Source organism: Dipodomys ordii, unplaced genomic scaffold (assembly GCF_000151885.1).
Source record: "Dipodomys ordii isolate 6190 unplaced genomic scaffold, Dord_2.0 Scaffold167, whole genome shotgun sequence".
Lineage (NCBI taxonomy): Eukaryota > Metazoa > Chordata > Mammalia > Rodentia > Heteromyidae > Dipodomys > Dipodomys ordii.
In genome coordinates, this window is record NW_012267383.1 from 67,478 (window position 1) to 84,163 (window position 16,686).

General features: G+C 43.1%; 1 pseudogene; it reads left to right on the plus strand.

Annotated features, from left to right (window-relative positions):
- Positions 1-9,732: 9,732 nt before the first annotated feature.
- LOC105998634 lies at positions 9,733-10,971 on the plus strand (annotated as a pseudogene).
- Positions 10,972-16,686: the final 5,715 nt, after the last annotated feature.

A 16,686-nucleotide genomic window follows, 5' to 3' on the forward strand; every position in this document is an offset into this window, starting at 1 on the left:
CTGGGTTCGATTCCTCAGCACCACATAAGCAAAAAGAAAAAAGCCAGAAGTGGCACTGTGGCTCAAGTGGTAGAGCGCTAGCCTTGAGCTGAAGCGCTGAGGGACAGCGCCCAGGCCCAGAGTTCAGACCGCACGACCGGACCCCCCCAAAAAAAATTAGTATCCCAGATATTTTCTGACACTCAATTCTTCCTCCATGAGAACCACCACTCTTGAACTGCCCACCCATTCATGTCTATCTGATTTAACTTAATCAAAACTAAGTAGTATGCTGGGTATAATGGCACATGACTATTATCCCAGTACTCATTCAGAAGGCAGATACAGGATCTCAAGTTTAGGCCAGTGTGGGCTGCATAGCATGGCCTTGTCTCAAAAAAAAGAAAGTAGAAAGAAAGAAAGAAAGAAGGAAGGAAGAGAAAAAAGAAAAAAGCAAGGTAGGGGCTGGGAAGATGGCTCTGTGGTAGAGTGCTTGCCTTGCTGCATGAGGCCCTGGGTTAGATTCCTCAACATGACATAAACACAAAAAGCCAGAAGTGGTGCTGTGGCTCAAGTGGTAGAGGACTAGCCTTGAGCTGAACAGCTGAGAGACAGCGCCCAGACCCAGAGTTCAGGCTCTAAGACCAGCAAAAAATGGTAAAAACAAAGTATTGGGGGAGGAAAGGAATAGTGGGACAATAATAAGGAAAGGGGTAACAATGATCAACAAGTAATGAACTCATTGCCTTACTCCTGAACTGTAGTCCTCTGCATAGCATCTTTACAATAAAATAAAATTTAAAAAACAAAGTATTAATTTACATCACATACAAGTCACAGAATATAAATTATGGTTTGATACAGGTATAATACAATAGTTTAGCTATGAGGAAGAAAATGTGACAATGACATTCGAAAAAACAAGAGGCAAAAATGTAAGGCATGTGGTCAGAGAAACCACATCTTCCAACTGTATTTACTAAATCGACAAAGCAGACCCACAGCACACTCATCCATTCCACGGTCAATCACAAGTCCTTCCGCTGGTTATTACTTTGTGGAAAACATTACGTACCTACCGTACTGTGAGCAATAAGTTGGATTTCAGTGAACTGGCCCTGAAGCTGAGCTCCCTCAGGGTTCATCGCTCCAGTGTCACAAGCCTACGTGGGGCAAGGAGAGCTGAGTGACAATGATTGTCATGCACAGACTGTAAGAGGTACAGAGAACATTGCTGTAGCCATACATATATAGTAGGAGTCCTGAAGTTTCACCTTGTCCCTCCTGTTTGGAGGCAGGTGTTCTCCCATGCCAGTGATACCAGCAGCACATGTTGCTCTAGTTATTTTTCAGATAGGGTCTCATGCTTTTGCACAGGTTGCCCTGGACCATAAGCCTCCTACCTGTCTCACAAGTGCATGCCACCACACCCAGCTATTTTCTTCTTCTGTCAGAATTGTTTATTGCTCAATCACCGAAGGAAAGCACTCCTTCACCCCCCTCATCATTCACATGGCATGTGATATGCGGCATTCTAGACTGATGCCTCATCCCTGAGTCATTCAGAAATGTTAGAACATTCAGCTTGAAAATAGATGACAGCTCACCAAAGTTCTCTCCTATGTCTTATTTCTGATCATCACATTGTCTGCAGCAGCAAATCTATAACCCACCAGATAGCTGCCTGCAGTGATTAGTTCATATGTATTTTCCCCTGACAACTTTTAAATGTATCTGCCCACTCCTGGTGACTTCACATTAGTAGTCATCAAAGCGCTAAACTGAGGGGCTGTTCCTTACCCTACTTGGAAGGTGAAAAAATACCACAATTTGAAAATAACTTGTGTTTCCTTCCTTTCTTATTTTGCATGTGAGTTGGTACTGGGGCGGGGGTTCTACCACTTGAACCATACCTCCACTTCTCATCTTTGGCTGAGTAATTGTAGATAAGACTTTTTCAGATATGTCTGCCTGGGCTGGCTTTGAACCAAGGATTGAACCTGAGCGGGTAGGATTAGAGGCCTGAGCCACCAGCACCCAATTTTCTTTTCAGATTTTAGAAGCACTGGACACACGAGTAAAGATAAAGTGACACTGGAGAAGCTCAAGGAAGAAAAACAGAGTCCTTCCAGAGTCCTTCCTGTTCTCCTGTTAAGTCTGTGATTGGTGGCCAATGTCTGTGCTGCACACACATTGGTTTTAACCAAGTCTGTTGTCCAAATCTTCAAAATAGGATAGAGAGGAATCCCTCTGCCAGTTTTTCCCCCCTGTATCATTCAGTGTTTTGAAGGCTAATGTTTTGAAATGTCACAATCTAGTGCAATGAAATCTTGTCCATGTGCCAGTGAATTACTTAACTTCCTTTGCTTTCACCTAAATAAGGTGTGGCTTAGCTAGTGCATTTCTTGAAGTCATGAATATGGAGTATATGTATATACTTATTCATAGTATAAATGTAAGATCAGGGCTGGGAAGGTGGCTCAGTGGTAGAGCGCTTGCCTTGCATGCCTGAGGCCCTGGGTTCGATTCCTCAGCACCACATAAGCAAAAGAAAAAAAAAGGAAAACATTAAAAATAAATAAATGTAAGATCATTGTTTCATAGAAATCTTTGATGAAGCGGCTGGGAGGTGGCTCAGTGGTAGAGCACTTGCCTTACATGCATGAGGCCCTGGGTTCAATTCCTCAGCACCACATAAGCAAAAAGAAAAAAGCCAGAAGTGGTGCTGTAGCTCAAGTAGTAGAGCACTATCCTTGAGCTGAAGAGCTGAGGGACAGCGCCCAGGCCCAGAGTTCAGGCCCCACGACCGGACCCAAAAAAAAAATTTTTTTAAGAAAAAAAAAAAGAAATCTTTGATGAGAAGGAAAAATTCCAGAGCCCCATCTTTTCATTTCCCATTAAATAGAATTGCCACTTTTTGAGTTACATTAAGGAGGATTCATCTGGCCAGGCACTGGGGGCTCATGCCTATAATCCTAGTTACTCAGGAGGCTGAGATCAGAAGAGCACAATTCAAAGCCAGCCCTGACAAAAACATCTGTGAGACTTTTATCTCCAATTAACCAGTTAAAAGCAGGAAGTAGAGTTGTGGCTCAAATGGTAGAGCTACCAGCCTTGAGACAAAATGCTAAGGTCCTGAGTTCAAACCCCAGTATTGGCAGGAAAAAAAATTAGGATGTATGTATAAATATTTCCATCTCTAGAGTAAACCAATGACAATGGACTGAAATTTAGCTTTTCCCAAGTTCACATACTGGAATTCTCAGCCCCAAGTACGTGGTCTTAGGCAGTGGGGCTTTGGGAGGTGATTCCTTCCCAAGGGCAGAGCCTTCATGAACCTGACTGGTCTCCTGATCAGGAACCCACAGAGCTGCTTCAGCACCTTCCCTGTCAGGCCCAACAAAAAGGAAGCTATGGGAAAGCACACTCTTGCTAGCCACAGCCTGGCACAGGACAGCAGACCTGCCTGCACCGCAGCCAGGATGAACTGCCTTCTCCAGAGCTGCAAGAAATACATTCCTAGGGGTTTCTATGGGTTGTTGTTTACTGTTATTTTTTAGATTTTGCTTTCTGGGTGTGTTTGTACATGCATGCCCATTAATGCTAGGGCTTGATCTCAATACCTGGACTCTGTCCTTTGGCTTTTTCTTCTCAAAGCTGGTGCTCTAACACTTGAGACACACCTCCACAAAAGCTTTTTGCTGGTTAATTGCAATAAAAGTCTCTTGGACTCTTCTGTCAGGCTGGCTTTGAAATGTGATTCTTTGATCTCCACCTCCTGAGCAGCTAAGATTACATGAGTGAGTCACCAGCACTCAGCTTCAATGTCTGGTTTTATAAACCCTCCAGTCATAATTGGGGCCAGGCACTGGTGGCTCATGCCTATAATCCTAGGTACTCAGGAGGCTAAGATCTAAGCATTACCATTCAAAACCAGCATAGGCAGGAAAGTTCATGAGACTCATCTCCAATTAACCACCAGAAAACCAGAAGTGGAGCTGTCGTTTGAAGTGATAGAGTGCTAGCCTTGAGCAGAAGAGCTCAGGGACAGTGCCCAGGCCCTGAGTTCAAGCCCTACAACTCCAAAACAACAACAACACAACAAAAACCAAGTAATTGGTTATAATGGATTAAACTATGTTAGATACACCTCATGATTCACATAGGAGTAAGGACACCAATGTAAAGGAACTTAACAAGGCAAAGTTTGCTTGTACAAAACCATGCTCCATCCCCCCAACCCAGGAAGCAAACAAACAAACCAGACATGCTGCTTTCCTAACCCAGAAGGCCCTGCCTCTCTGTCCTATTGACTAGCCTCAGGTTCACCAGCTACAAAAAGATGTTCCTTATAATAGAACTGGATGTAACTAAAACTCAATGAGCTTGTAGCAGGAACTTTTCAGAAAAACAATTCCCAAGAGATTGACTAAAAGGAAGAGAAAGAAAGAAAGAGAGAGAGAGAGAGAAGGAGAAAGGAGAGAAAGAGAAAGAAAGGAGAGAAAGAGAAAGAAAGAAAGGAGGGAGGGAGGGAGGGAGGAAAGGAAAGGAAGGAAGGAAAGAAAAAGAAAGAAAGGAAGGAAAGAGGGAGGAGGGAAGGAGAGAAGGAAGGAAAGAAAAAAAGGATGGAAAGAAAAAGGAAGGAAGGGAAGGAAATGGAAAGAGAAAGGAAGGAAGGAAGGAAGGAGGGAGGAAAGGAGGAAAAGGAAGGAAGGAAGGAAGATGACTTTTCTCACAACTAGAACAACCTACCCTTTCGAATCTACAGTATGTGTTTGCATGCTGCCAAATCTACTTTTACTTCATTATTTGTTTCAAATTTTCTTTCCTCTTGTTGTCAATCAAGACATTTTGAGTATTTCTGAAGCTGCAGGAATATGAGATAGAAGCCTGGTTTCAAGTTCCCTATGCCCCTGCCTCAGTCCCCTAGTAGCTAGGATTACAGGCATGAGCCACTGGCACCAGACACATTCTCTCTGCCTTATGAATCACATTGTTTTAAGGGCACTGACAGTTTTATCAGCACTATCATAGATTTTACTTTCTCAAAGTTTAGGCTTTCTTTCACTCTACTGAAACCACTCCATTCTAGAAAAGACAAAAATGGTTTTATCAGATAGCAATCAGAGGATGAGGATCCCTGGAAGGCTTAAAATGTTATTGTTTCTTGTTGTTTTCCATATGTGGTGACACATAAGTAAAGAATACATTGTTGGCCAGGGGCCACCAACCCCCACCTATAATCATAGCCAGAAAAAAGCCAGAAGTTAAGGTGGCTCAACTGGTAGAGCACCAGCCTGTAGAGAAAATTCTAAAAGTACAAGGCTCTGAGTTTAAGCCTCAGTACTAGTACAGGGGGGAAAAAAAATCAGTCCTATTTGGGTGCCAATGCCCCAGAAAAGCCACATGGTGTCGCTGTAGCTCAATGCCAGCTTTGCAGGAGACAAGGTGATGCTGTCCAAGTAAATCACCAGAAAAGAAAAATGAGAAAAGTTATAGTTTTCCTGAACATTTTTAAGATAACGGGATTCCTGGATTGTTTCTCTTTTTCTTTCTTTGTTTAGTACCAGTACAGGGACTTGAACTCATGACCTCATAATTCTGATTAACTTTGTTGCTCTAGGCTGGCAAGATACCATTTAAGCCACACCTCTATTTATGACTTTTTGCTAGTTAGAGATAAGAATAGCACATATTTGTGATAATTCTCCAAAATACTCAAGGATATTTTGTTTCAAGGCCAGCCCAACAAAGTTAGCAAGACCTGATCTGAAAAACAAGCCAGATGTAGCAGTACATATATGCAATCCCAGTTATACAGAAGGTAGAGATGAGAGGATCTTACTTGATACTACCTTTGTCAAAAGCATGAGACCTTATTTTTAAAAAAGAAAGGAAGAAAGAAAGAAACAAAGAAAAAGAAAAAGAAAGAAAGATTAAAAGCAGGAGAGACTGGAGTTATGGCTCAAATGTTAACTAGCAAGCACAAGGTCCTAAATTCAGTCCCCATACTGCCAACCTTTCCCATCCACCACTCCCCCCCAAAAAAAAGCCTTATTCTATAAGAAAAAATCATATGCGCATTCAAAGCTCTATTAGCGTACCTTTTCAACTAAAGAAACTAAGCCAAAAATCTAGTCTCCGCCCCTCCCACAACTCAATATCAAAGAACAACATCCTAACAAATACCTTGACTTGTTTCACTTTCTCACTTAAATACTTGTTTGCCTTAGAAATTGATATTGAACAGATATTGTTCATTTTGTTTACATGAGTAAAAACTGAAAAATTCTGAATCCCTGCCTACTCCCGGGGCTTGCATCTGCTGAGCATTCAGCTATGATGTTTGATATGAAATTCATGTAAGATCAACGATGTGTGTGTGTGTGCGCACACGCGTGCACGTGCGTGTCAGTACATGTGCTGGATCTGCAGCTTGAACTTAATCCATGCTCTTGCTTAGCTTTACCTTTCAAGGCTGGTGCTCTATCCCTGAAGCAACATCTCCACTTCCAGCTTTCTGATTGGAGATAAGAGTCTCTCAGACTTTTCTACCCAGGGCTGACTTTGAACTATAATCTTCAGAGCTGAGCCTCCTGAGTAGCTAGGATTACAGGCATGAGCCATCAACACTCCTCTAGAATTGTGATTTCAAGTTTCATTCAGGCTGTAGTGTATATGAGTGTTAGAGTTCTGTGGCTGAAAAGTATTGTAATGCACACACATACCAGTTTGTTTACATGTTCATCCATTGATTCATACTTGAGTGATTGTGAATAGTGCTGCTGTGAAGAATAAATACATGTTTCAGGTATTTGTTTTAGTATCAGTTTTCAGTTCCGTTTGGCATATACCTTCTCTGATCAGAATATTTTGGCCCTCCCCCAAAATTTCTTTTCTTTTTTTATTTTTTTGGTCGGTCATGGGGCTTAAACTCTGGGCCTGGGCACTGTCCCTCAGCTCTTCAGCTCAAGGCTAGCACTCTACCACTTGAGCCACAGTGCCACTTCCGGCTTTTTCTGTTTATGTGGTGCTGAGGAATTGAACCCAGGGCTTCATGCATGGTAGGCAAGCACTTTACCACTGAGCCACCTTCCCAGCCCCTCCCCCAAAATTTCATATGCTGAAACCTACTCCCCAGAGCAATCCTCTAAGAAGTAGTTAGAAGGGAGAGTAATTTTCAGATAATTACTGAAATTGTAGGCATTTCTCTTGGATATTTCATGGAAACTCAACAGGTGACAGAATCTAAGTCAGTCCTAGTGCTGGGAAACCCCTGCCTAGAACCCCTGCCTAGCCTAGAAAGCATGAGACCTTGAGTTCAAACCCTAGTACTAGCTGGGTGCCCTTGGCTCACTCCTAGTTACTCAGAAGGCTGAGATCTAAGTTTCCCAGTTTAAAGCACTCCAGGTAGAAGAGTCCATAACACACACTCCTTTCTAATTAACTAGCACAAAGCTGACATAGAGCAGTGGCTCAAGGGGAAAAGCACCAGCCTTGAGGGAAAAAGCCAAGGAAGAGCATGAAGGCAAGTTCAAGTCCTATTATGGTCACACAAATACACACACACACACGCACACATACACACACACACACACACACACACACACACACACACACACACACACACACACACTCCCTCTGGAAGCCAAGCCCAGCCGAGTCAGGAAAATGACTATAATTTGAGTTCAAGGCCAGCAACGACTACATAGTGAGTTCCAGGCCATACTGGCGGACAGAGTAAGACTCTGTTTTGAAACAGAACTTCTAACCAGGAACCTGTGGCTCACACCTGTAATCCTAGCAACTCAGGAGGCTGAGATCTGAGGGTCCTGGTTCAAATCCAGACCAGGTAGAAAAGTTTGAGTCTCATCTCCAATTAGCCAATAAAGAACTGAAAGTGAAGATATGGCTAGCCTTGAGGAAGAAATGTAAAAGTTCAGAGGCAACTCCCAGGGGCTGGGGATTAGCTCAGTGGAAGAGCACTTGCCTGGCAGGTGCAAGGCCCTGAGTTCAGTCCTCAGCTCTGGGAGGGGGAGGATGTGGGGGGAAGGCAATACCCAATATCCCTAAGTTCAAGTCCCAGGACAGGTGGGCAAACACACACACACACACACACACACACACACACACACACACACACACAGAGTTCACAGTTTAGTCAAAGTATGGATGAGGTCAGTAAAGCATCTTCATAGAAGCTGGTGCCCCAGTCACAAATTCCCAAGACCTTCCTCCTCTGCATATACCAACAACCCCTAAGGTTTCTATTTGACTTTTGTTCTCTGTCCAGGATTTCTTCAAAAACAAAACTCCTGTGATCTGAGATAGAACACTTGGAGCTTTAAAAGAGCAGAATGTTCAAATAGATTCTAAATTTGAACATGAACCCAGCAGTGATGTTGAGGAAATTTGGTTGCTACCAAAGCTTGGGCTATCCAACTAAGTGAGTGAGCTCAGGCATGCAGCAATGTGTGTTCTACCCAGACCCATCCTTGTCACCATGGAGACCCGGGGGCTTCCCTAAGGCCTCTTTGCAAGGGGGACTGCCACAGAAGCCCTGACTAAAACAGCCTTGACTGTGAGATTTGCCAGAACTTCTGGGTTTCAGGTTCAAGGATCAAAAGAAATTGTGAAAACAAGTGATTGCTTAAACTTTCCTGCACTTAACACATTGTTACAGCGTTCTCTAAAAAAAATAACGATAATGTTAGCAATCAAATTCCTCAGATCTTATCTTTCAAAAGAAACTATCTTTTTATTGTGAATATACTATACAGAGGTTACAGTTACATGAGCAAGGTAATGAGTACACTTCCTATTGAGCATTGTTACCCCCTCCATTGTTTTCCCCCTACCCTCCCTTTCCTCCCTACCTTCCCTGAGGTTCTTTTTTTTTTAATTGTGATTAAGTGATTATATAATTTCCCAAATTTCACAGTATTGTGGAATAATGATGCTCATTTAAAGTCACAAGTTCATTCTAACTTTCCTGGAGCAAATTGTCTATCACAGTCTGTAACATATAACGGTGTACACTATACACCATACATGTGATCAGCAGCACGGGGATATTTAGTAGTGGCTCGACCAGATGAGTGGGAGTTCTTTGTTTCTTAAGTCCTGTTAATTTTGTCGTATCACCTAACATTTTGGATTTAGCATCCACTTATCAGGGAGACCATGTACCGTTTGTCTCTTTGCTCTTGGCTTACCTCGCTCAACATGATTCCTTATTATTTTGTCATTTCTAATGGCTGCATAATATTCCATTGTGTATAGATACCACAATTTTTGGATCCATTCATCTGTGGTGGGGCATCTGGGTTGTTTCCATATCCTAGCTAAATAGAAACTATCTTTAAAAAATATAAAAGGGCTGGGCACCAGAGGCTCATGCCTGTAATCCTAGCTACTCAGGAGGCTGAGATGTGAGCATAGAGGTTCAAAGCCAGCCAGGGCAAGAAAGTCCATGAGACTCATCTCCAATTAACCACTAGAAAACCAGAAGTGGCACTGTGGCTCAAGTGGTAGAGCCTTAGCCTTGAGCTGAAGAGCTGAGGGACAGCGCCCAGACTCAGAGTTCAAGCCCCACGACTGACAAAATGTGTGTGTGTGTGTGTGTGTGTGTGTGTGTGCCATGTAGTGGTTACTCACACCTGTAATCCTAGCTACTCAGAAATTTAAGATCACCTGGACAGAAACTCACGTCCAGATATTGAACTCGAGTTGGAAGAGGTGAGTCCAGTCTCAAAATGGAGGGCCATGATCCAAAGGAACCAGAGCAGCTGCGGAAGCTGTTTATTGGTGGTCTGAGCTTCGAAACTACAGATGATAGTTTAAGAGAACATTTTGAGAAATGGGGCACACTCACAGATTGTGTGGTAATGAGAGATCCTCAGACAAAACGTTCCAGGGGCTTCGGTTTTGTGACTTATTCTTGTGTTGAAGAGGTGGATGTAGCCATGTGTGCTAGACCCCACAAGGTTGATGGACGTGTTGTGGAACCAAAGAGAGCGGTTTCTAGAGAGGATTCTGTGAAGCCAGGAGCCCATCTAACAGTGAAGAAAATTTTTGTTGGTGGTATTAAAGAAGATACAGAAGAATATAATTTGAGAGACTACTTTGAAAAATACAGCAAGATTGAAACCATAGAAGTTATGGAAGACCAGCAGAGTGGAAAAAAGAGAGGATTTGCTTTTGTAACTTTTGATGATCATGATACAGTTGATAAAGTTGTTGTTCAGAAATACCACACTATTAATGGGCATAATTGTGAAGTGAAAAAGGCCCTTTCTAAACAAGAGATGCAGTCTGCTGGATCACAAAGAGGTCGTGGAGGTGGATCTGGCAACTTTATGGGTCGTGGAGGAAACTTTGGAGGCGGTGGAGGTAATTTTGGACGTGGTGGAAACTTTGGTGGAAGAGGAGGCTATTGTGGTGGAGGTGGTGGCAGTAGAGGTAGCTATGGAGGAAGTGATGGTGGATCCAATGGATTTGGAGGTGATGGTGGCAACTATGGCGGCGGTCCTGGTTATAGTAGTAGAGGAGGCTATGGTAGTGGTGGACCAGGTTATGGAAACCAAGGTGGAGGATATGGTGGTGGTGGAGGAGGATATGATGGTTACAATGAAGGAGGAAATTTTGGTGGCGGTAACTACGGTGGTGGTGGCAACTATAATGATTTTGGAAATTACAGTGGACAACAGCAATCAGTTTTGGTGGAAGAAGCTCTGGCAGTCCATATGGTGGTGGTTATGGATCTGGTGGTGGAAGTGGTGGATATGGTAGCAGAAGGTTTTAAAAATAACAGAAAAAGGGCTACAGTTCTTAGCAGGGGAGAGAGCGAGGAGTTGTCAGGAAAGCTGCAGGTTACTTTGAGACAGTCGTCCCAAATGCATTAGAGGAACTGTAAAAATCTGCCACAGAAGGAACGATGATCCATAGTCAGAAAAGTTACTGCAGCTCAAACAGGAAACCCTTCTTGTTCAGGACTGTCATAGCCACAGTTTGCAAAAAGTGCAGCTATTGATTAATGCAATGTAGCCACAGTTTGCAAAAAGTGCAGCTATTGATTAATGCAATGTAGTGTCAATTAGATGTACATTCTAGAGGTCTTTTATCTGTTGTAGCTTTTTCTTTTTCTTTTCATTACATCAGGTATATTGCCCTGTAAATTGTGGTAGTGGTACCAGGAATAAAAAATTAAGGAATTTTTAACCTTTCAAAAAAAAAAGAAAAAGAAACTTACGTCCAATTAACCAGCAAAAAGCAGGAAGATGAGATGTGGCCCAAGTGGTAGAGTGTCAGACAGCCTTGAGTGGAAAATAAACAAGCCTAAGAAAGAGACCCGAGTTTAAGCAGCCAGTGCAGGCACACACACATAAACTAGTAATGATGATCATTTGCCAGTCTCTGAGAGAGATGCTAATTCTAAATAATAACAATTGGCCCATTATTGAGTTTAAATCATGTTAAATGCAGCCAAGGTGCCAGTGTTGCTTCCACACCTGCATGCACTCCCCTTATCTCCTTCCCTCTTCCAAGAGAGAGGCAGAGGTGATTGGTGATGGCTCATCACCATGAGCAGTGAAAGAGAAGAGAAGCGATGAGGAGGTAGGGCTTCTAAAACCTAGGCCAGGTTTTTAGCTTTATTTTTCCTATATAAAATATAAACTCCTAAGCTGGGCATTGATGGCTCACACCTGTAATCCTAGCTACATAGAAGGCCAAGATAGCAGTTCAAAGCCAGCCTGGGCAGGAAATTCCAAGAGACTCTTATCTCCAATTAACCACCAGAAAACTGGAAGTAGTGCTTTGGCTCAAAGTGGTAGAATGCTAGCCTTGAGCAAAAGAGCTCAGTGACAGCACCCAGGCCAGAGTTCAAGCCCTATGACCAACAATAAATAAATAAACATAAACTCCTTTGTATATATACTAAACGGCAATTTTTAAGATTATAAATAATACTTTACTTTTGGGAGTTAAAAAAGACTACTGTGCATACAAAAAAAGAAACCAGAAATGCAAATAGGTTATTCATGAGTGAATGTACATTTATGTAAAACAGGGCCTTATATTCAACTCCGAAATACTTCAAATATATGAAATGCAATATATATCATATTCCTGTACATCTATTTTATTATAGATTACATATTTACATTTTAAATTTACATATGAATATTTTGCATATGTTATACAAATATTATATATAACAATTATACAGTTTATTTTATTTTATATATATTTAAATTTGTGTGTATGTTGGTACTGGGACTTGAATCTGGGCCTAGTGCTCTCACTTAGCTTTTTTTGTTGTTGTTGCTCAAGGTTGGCACTCTCCCGCTTGAGCCACTCCTTAACTTTTTGCTGGTTAACTGGAGATAAGTCTCTTGGATTTGTCTTTGAGGACTGGCCTCAAACCCACATCCTCAGATCCTAACCTCAAGAGTAGCTAGAATTATAGGTATGAGCCACCAGTGCCCAGGTAAGAGTCCTGATTACAGGAGCTACTCCTACCTTTCTGTGCACAAATTACTCACTGCCAGCCTACTGCCCAGTGCTCACCTAGTCTCCACCTCCCACACCAAATTTGAGTTCCTCTCAAGAAGAATAGGATGCAGACCTATATACTCACCATATACCCCAAATGGCAGGTAAGATGAACATGTGAATTAAACACCTTAGCCCTCAGTACCCATGGAGAGTGGTTTTCAGCACCTCCATGTTCACAGCCTCCTTTTGGAGACCTGATCCAGCTTCAGTTTACAGAGCTGATGACAAAACTGCTACTGATTGCCTTGGCAACATATCCATTTGCTAAAAGTGGAAATCAATTCAGAGGGTTATTTTAGATTTTCTCTCTGCCAGGCCCCTTAGACTGATTTAGGAAATATTTGGAAAGCAATTGACATTAATTCCCTAGAAGTAGTAGGAAACAGCTTGATGCATGTTGTCATGTTTTTCATAAGTCCAAGGTTAGGATTTTGTTTTCTTAACATAAATCAAAGATTTGAGAGCCATTAATGTTCTTTAATATTTTCCACTAAAGTATTATTTTTGCCTTAAGCCTTAAGCTATGTTTATTTACTCCTCTTGGAACTTTATTGGTTGTATAGTGGTGTTCCCCAAAATTTAAAGATCGTTCTAAGGAAATCCTAACTGTAGATTTGAAAACAAAGATTAGTGTTTCAAAGCTAGAGTGTATAAATTAGGTCAAATCAATCCTGCTGGGCATCAGTAACTCATACTTGTAATCAGGAGGCTGAGACTTAAATATCAAGATTCAAAGCCAAGTCAGGCACCAATGTCTCATGCCTGTAATCCTAGCTACTCAGGAGGCTGAGATCTGAGGCTCATGGTTCAAGGCCAGCCTAGGCAGGAAAGTCTATGGAAACTCTTATCTCCAATAAACCACCAGAAAACCAGAAGTGACACTGTGGCTCAAGTGATAAGGGCACTAGTCTTGAGCTGAAGAGCTGAGGGATTGCACCCAGACTCAGAGTTCAAGACCCACAACCTCCTCCCTCTGCCCCCCCCCAAAATTCAAAGCCAGCCTAGATAGTCAAATACAAGACACTGTTATCTCCAATAAACTATCAAAAAGCTGGAAATGGAGATGTTGTTCAAGTGGTACAGCACCAGCTCTGAGCAAAAATCTAAGCAAGAGCATGAGACTCTGAGTTCAAGCCCTAGTACCAGCTCAAAAAGATAAATTGATTAAAACTAATTGAAAAGAAAACCCTTTAGGGTCCCAGCAAAAAGAATGGAACCCAAACGTCATAATTGATGTTACTTACTGTGGTTTTGCTTTTTTTTCTTTTATCAGATTTTGTTGGTAAATGAAAGAAAAGAAATAATAGACATGTTTTCCAAAGTGAATCTAAGTACTAGACAACTTACAGAATAGCCAGATGCCAGAAAGGGATTCTTAGCATTTTGTTTCCACGCTCCAACTGGGTGATCAGAGCTCTCTTGAAAAGTTATCTCAGAACAAGGCTATGGTGGCTTTAATCCTACTGAGAAGGCCGAGATTGGCAGGAAGTCAGTCCAGGCAGGAAACTCAGTGAAACACTTAGTTCTGATTAAATACCAAAAACCTGGACATGGAGCCATGACTCAAATTGTGATTGCTATCCGTGAATCAAAAACCTAACCAAGAGCACATAGTCTTTACTTCAAGCCCAGGACAGGCACAGTTACAACAAATTTAAATATTATCTTGGTTGGTTGGGTTTTTTTTTCCCTTACAAGACTATAACTAAGCCTATCTGCTGTACATGTTATATGACTTGTTAGGCTCACAGTACTGAAATAAGAATATAGCACATATGGGTTAAAGATCAGCATTGTTGAGAAAATTGGAGCAGAGATGGGAGGTAGGTGGTCACCAGAGGAACTTCTGTGTTCAGGAGGTGTGTGTCACTGCTGATCCATGTGGCAGGCTACCTGTGACCACAGGCCTGAAGGCAGGGAGTCCACAGGAGACATTGTGGGATGTTGGACATTTCCATGATTACTCATCACTGAATATAGAGAACTTTTTTCCCATAGAACTTGTGAATTAGCGTGCACACACACATGCACATGCATGCCAGTACTGGAGCTTGAACTCAGGATATGAGTGATGACACTGACTTGTTTGCTCAAGGCTAGCACTCTATCAGTTGAGCCATAGCTCCACGTCTTGCTTTTTTTTTCTGGTTCATTGGAGTCTCATAGGCTTTTCTGCCTGGGCTAGCCTCAAACTGAGATCACAGATCTGTAACTAGCTAAGAGAAACCCTACTTCTATTACACCTATTCAACAATATAGAGACTTCTTGAAAGCAGGATGTTTGCAGAGAGTTAAGCCAAGGAGAACCTTTCTTTACTCACAAGCTATGTTTTGTGTCCCTTCCTCCCAGGCAGTCACCCAAGTACATGTTAACAAGATTTCCCTGTGATCAGTGACTGGAGCTCACCGAATAGATACATGTCATATCATACAACATCACACTTTAAAAAAGGGAATGAGACCACACACACACACACACACACACACACAGAGCAAACAAAGCGAAGTTAGGCTAATTAAAATAAAAGAGACAGCACAGGGTGCTCACGACTGTAATCTCTACTACTTAGGAGGCTGAGATCTGAGGATCGTGGTTCAAAGCTAGGCTGCTTATCTTCAATTAACCACCAGAAAACCACAAGTGGCACTGTGGCTCAAAGAGGTAGAGCACAGCTTTGAGAGAGAGAAAGAAAGCTCAGAGATAGTGCCTGGGCCCTGATTTTAAGCTCCAGGACCAGTACCAAAAAAGAAAAGAAAAAAGGAAATTTCCTTTCCATTTCCCAGTGCAGGATTGTGATGGAGTCAGAGCTGAGCTTTTAAGTCACTAACAGCAGGCACATGAAATCAGGGTGATGACTTAGATGTCCCCAGCCACAGGGGCAGGAACTGAAATCACCTTTCAAAGCTGCAGACCTGGGGCTGCCAGAAGAGACCTTGGGAAAGAGGGAACCAGGAACAGAGCTTGTTGGTCAGAGTCTATAATCATTTGACCCCCAAGTTCAGTTTTCAATTAAATCTCTTTTGGTTTTCAATTAAATCTCAGCATCGCTGTTGGACGTTTACATCTGGCTGCATAATGGGGCTGTGCACAAGGTATACATCACGTAAACACTGGTAGGACTGGAGCTGGGAGAAATTGCTTACAAGATCCACATTCCACACAACCTTTGGCCATGTGGTTTTGTTGAGAAACAGTGGTGACATGGTCATCTCTCACTTGTCCAGACCTTTAGCCCTGGTTTGCTCTATACTGTCTTACTGCTGGCAGGAAACAGGAAGCCATATATTTCCCAGACTTGTGGAGGAAAGGTGCATTCTCAACAAATGATTTTTGTTGGTGGTGATGGTGTGCATGGAACTTGAACTCAGGGTCTGCGCGTTGTCCCTGAGCTTTTTCACTCAAGGCTAGCACTCTACCACGTGTTTTCCGGTCGTTTATTGGGAGATGAGAGTCTCAGGGACTTTCCTGCGGGACTGGCTTTGAACTGCGATCCTCAGATCTGTCTCTTGAGTAGCTAGGATGACATGTGAACCACCAGAGCCCAGCACCATTCAACTATTTTAAGGAAAGTGAACCTACCGACCACAGGCTCCAAGGGAAGAGTAGCTCAATGCCAAGAACGAATGTTTTCCTTTCTGCCTCTCAAGTCCAAAGAGGAAAGTCGGGGGAATGGCTCAGGTGGTAGATATTAAGGTCGAAGGCCCTTTCTGTGGAGCGTGGCTCTCGAATTTTCGGTACTGAACTGCGTGTGAAGAGTGATAAGTAGTAGTTGCGGAAGCTGCGTGGAAGGGCAGAGGTGCCAGAGCACCGGTCCTCGCCCCGAGGCTGGTGGTAAAGAGGGCGCAGCAAGGTCGGCAGGGCTATTAAACAGGATCGCCTAGAAAAGTGGGCCCTGCCAGCGCCTCTCCCCGGTTCCCGGCGTGGGTGTTGTTCCCAGGCGAGGAGGACGAGCCCGAGCGCCGGGTACAGCGTGTGTCTGCGGGGAGAACAGCAGCTCTGCGGGAGGACACTGGCTTCCGGGGCTGCGTCTGTGCGGGGAGGAAGGGAGACTCCTCTCGGAGTCCCACGCCTCACGTCGCCGTCCGGGCGCGCTGTCCTCCCCGGCTTCCCCCGACCCCGGGGCCCCTCACGGCCCTCGGACGCGGGAG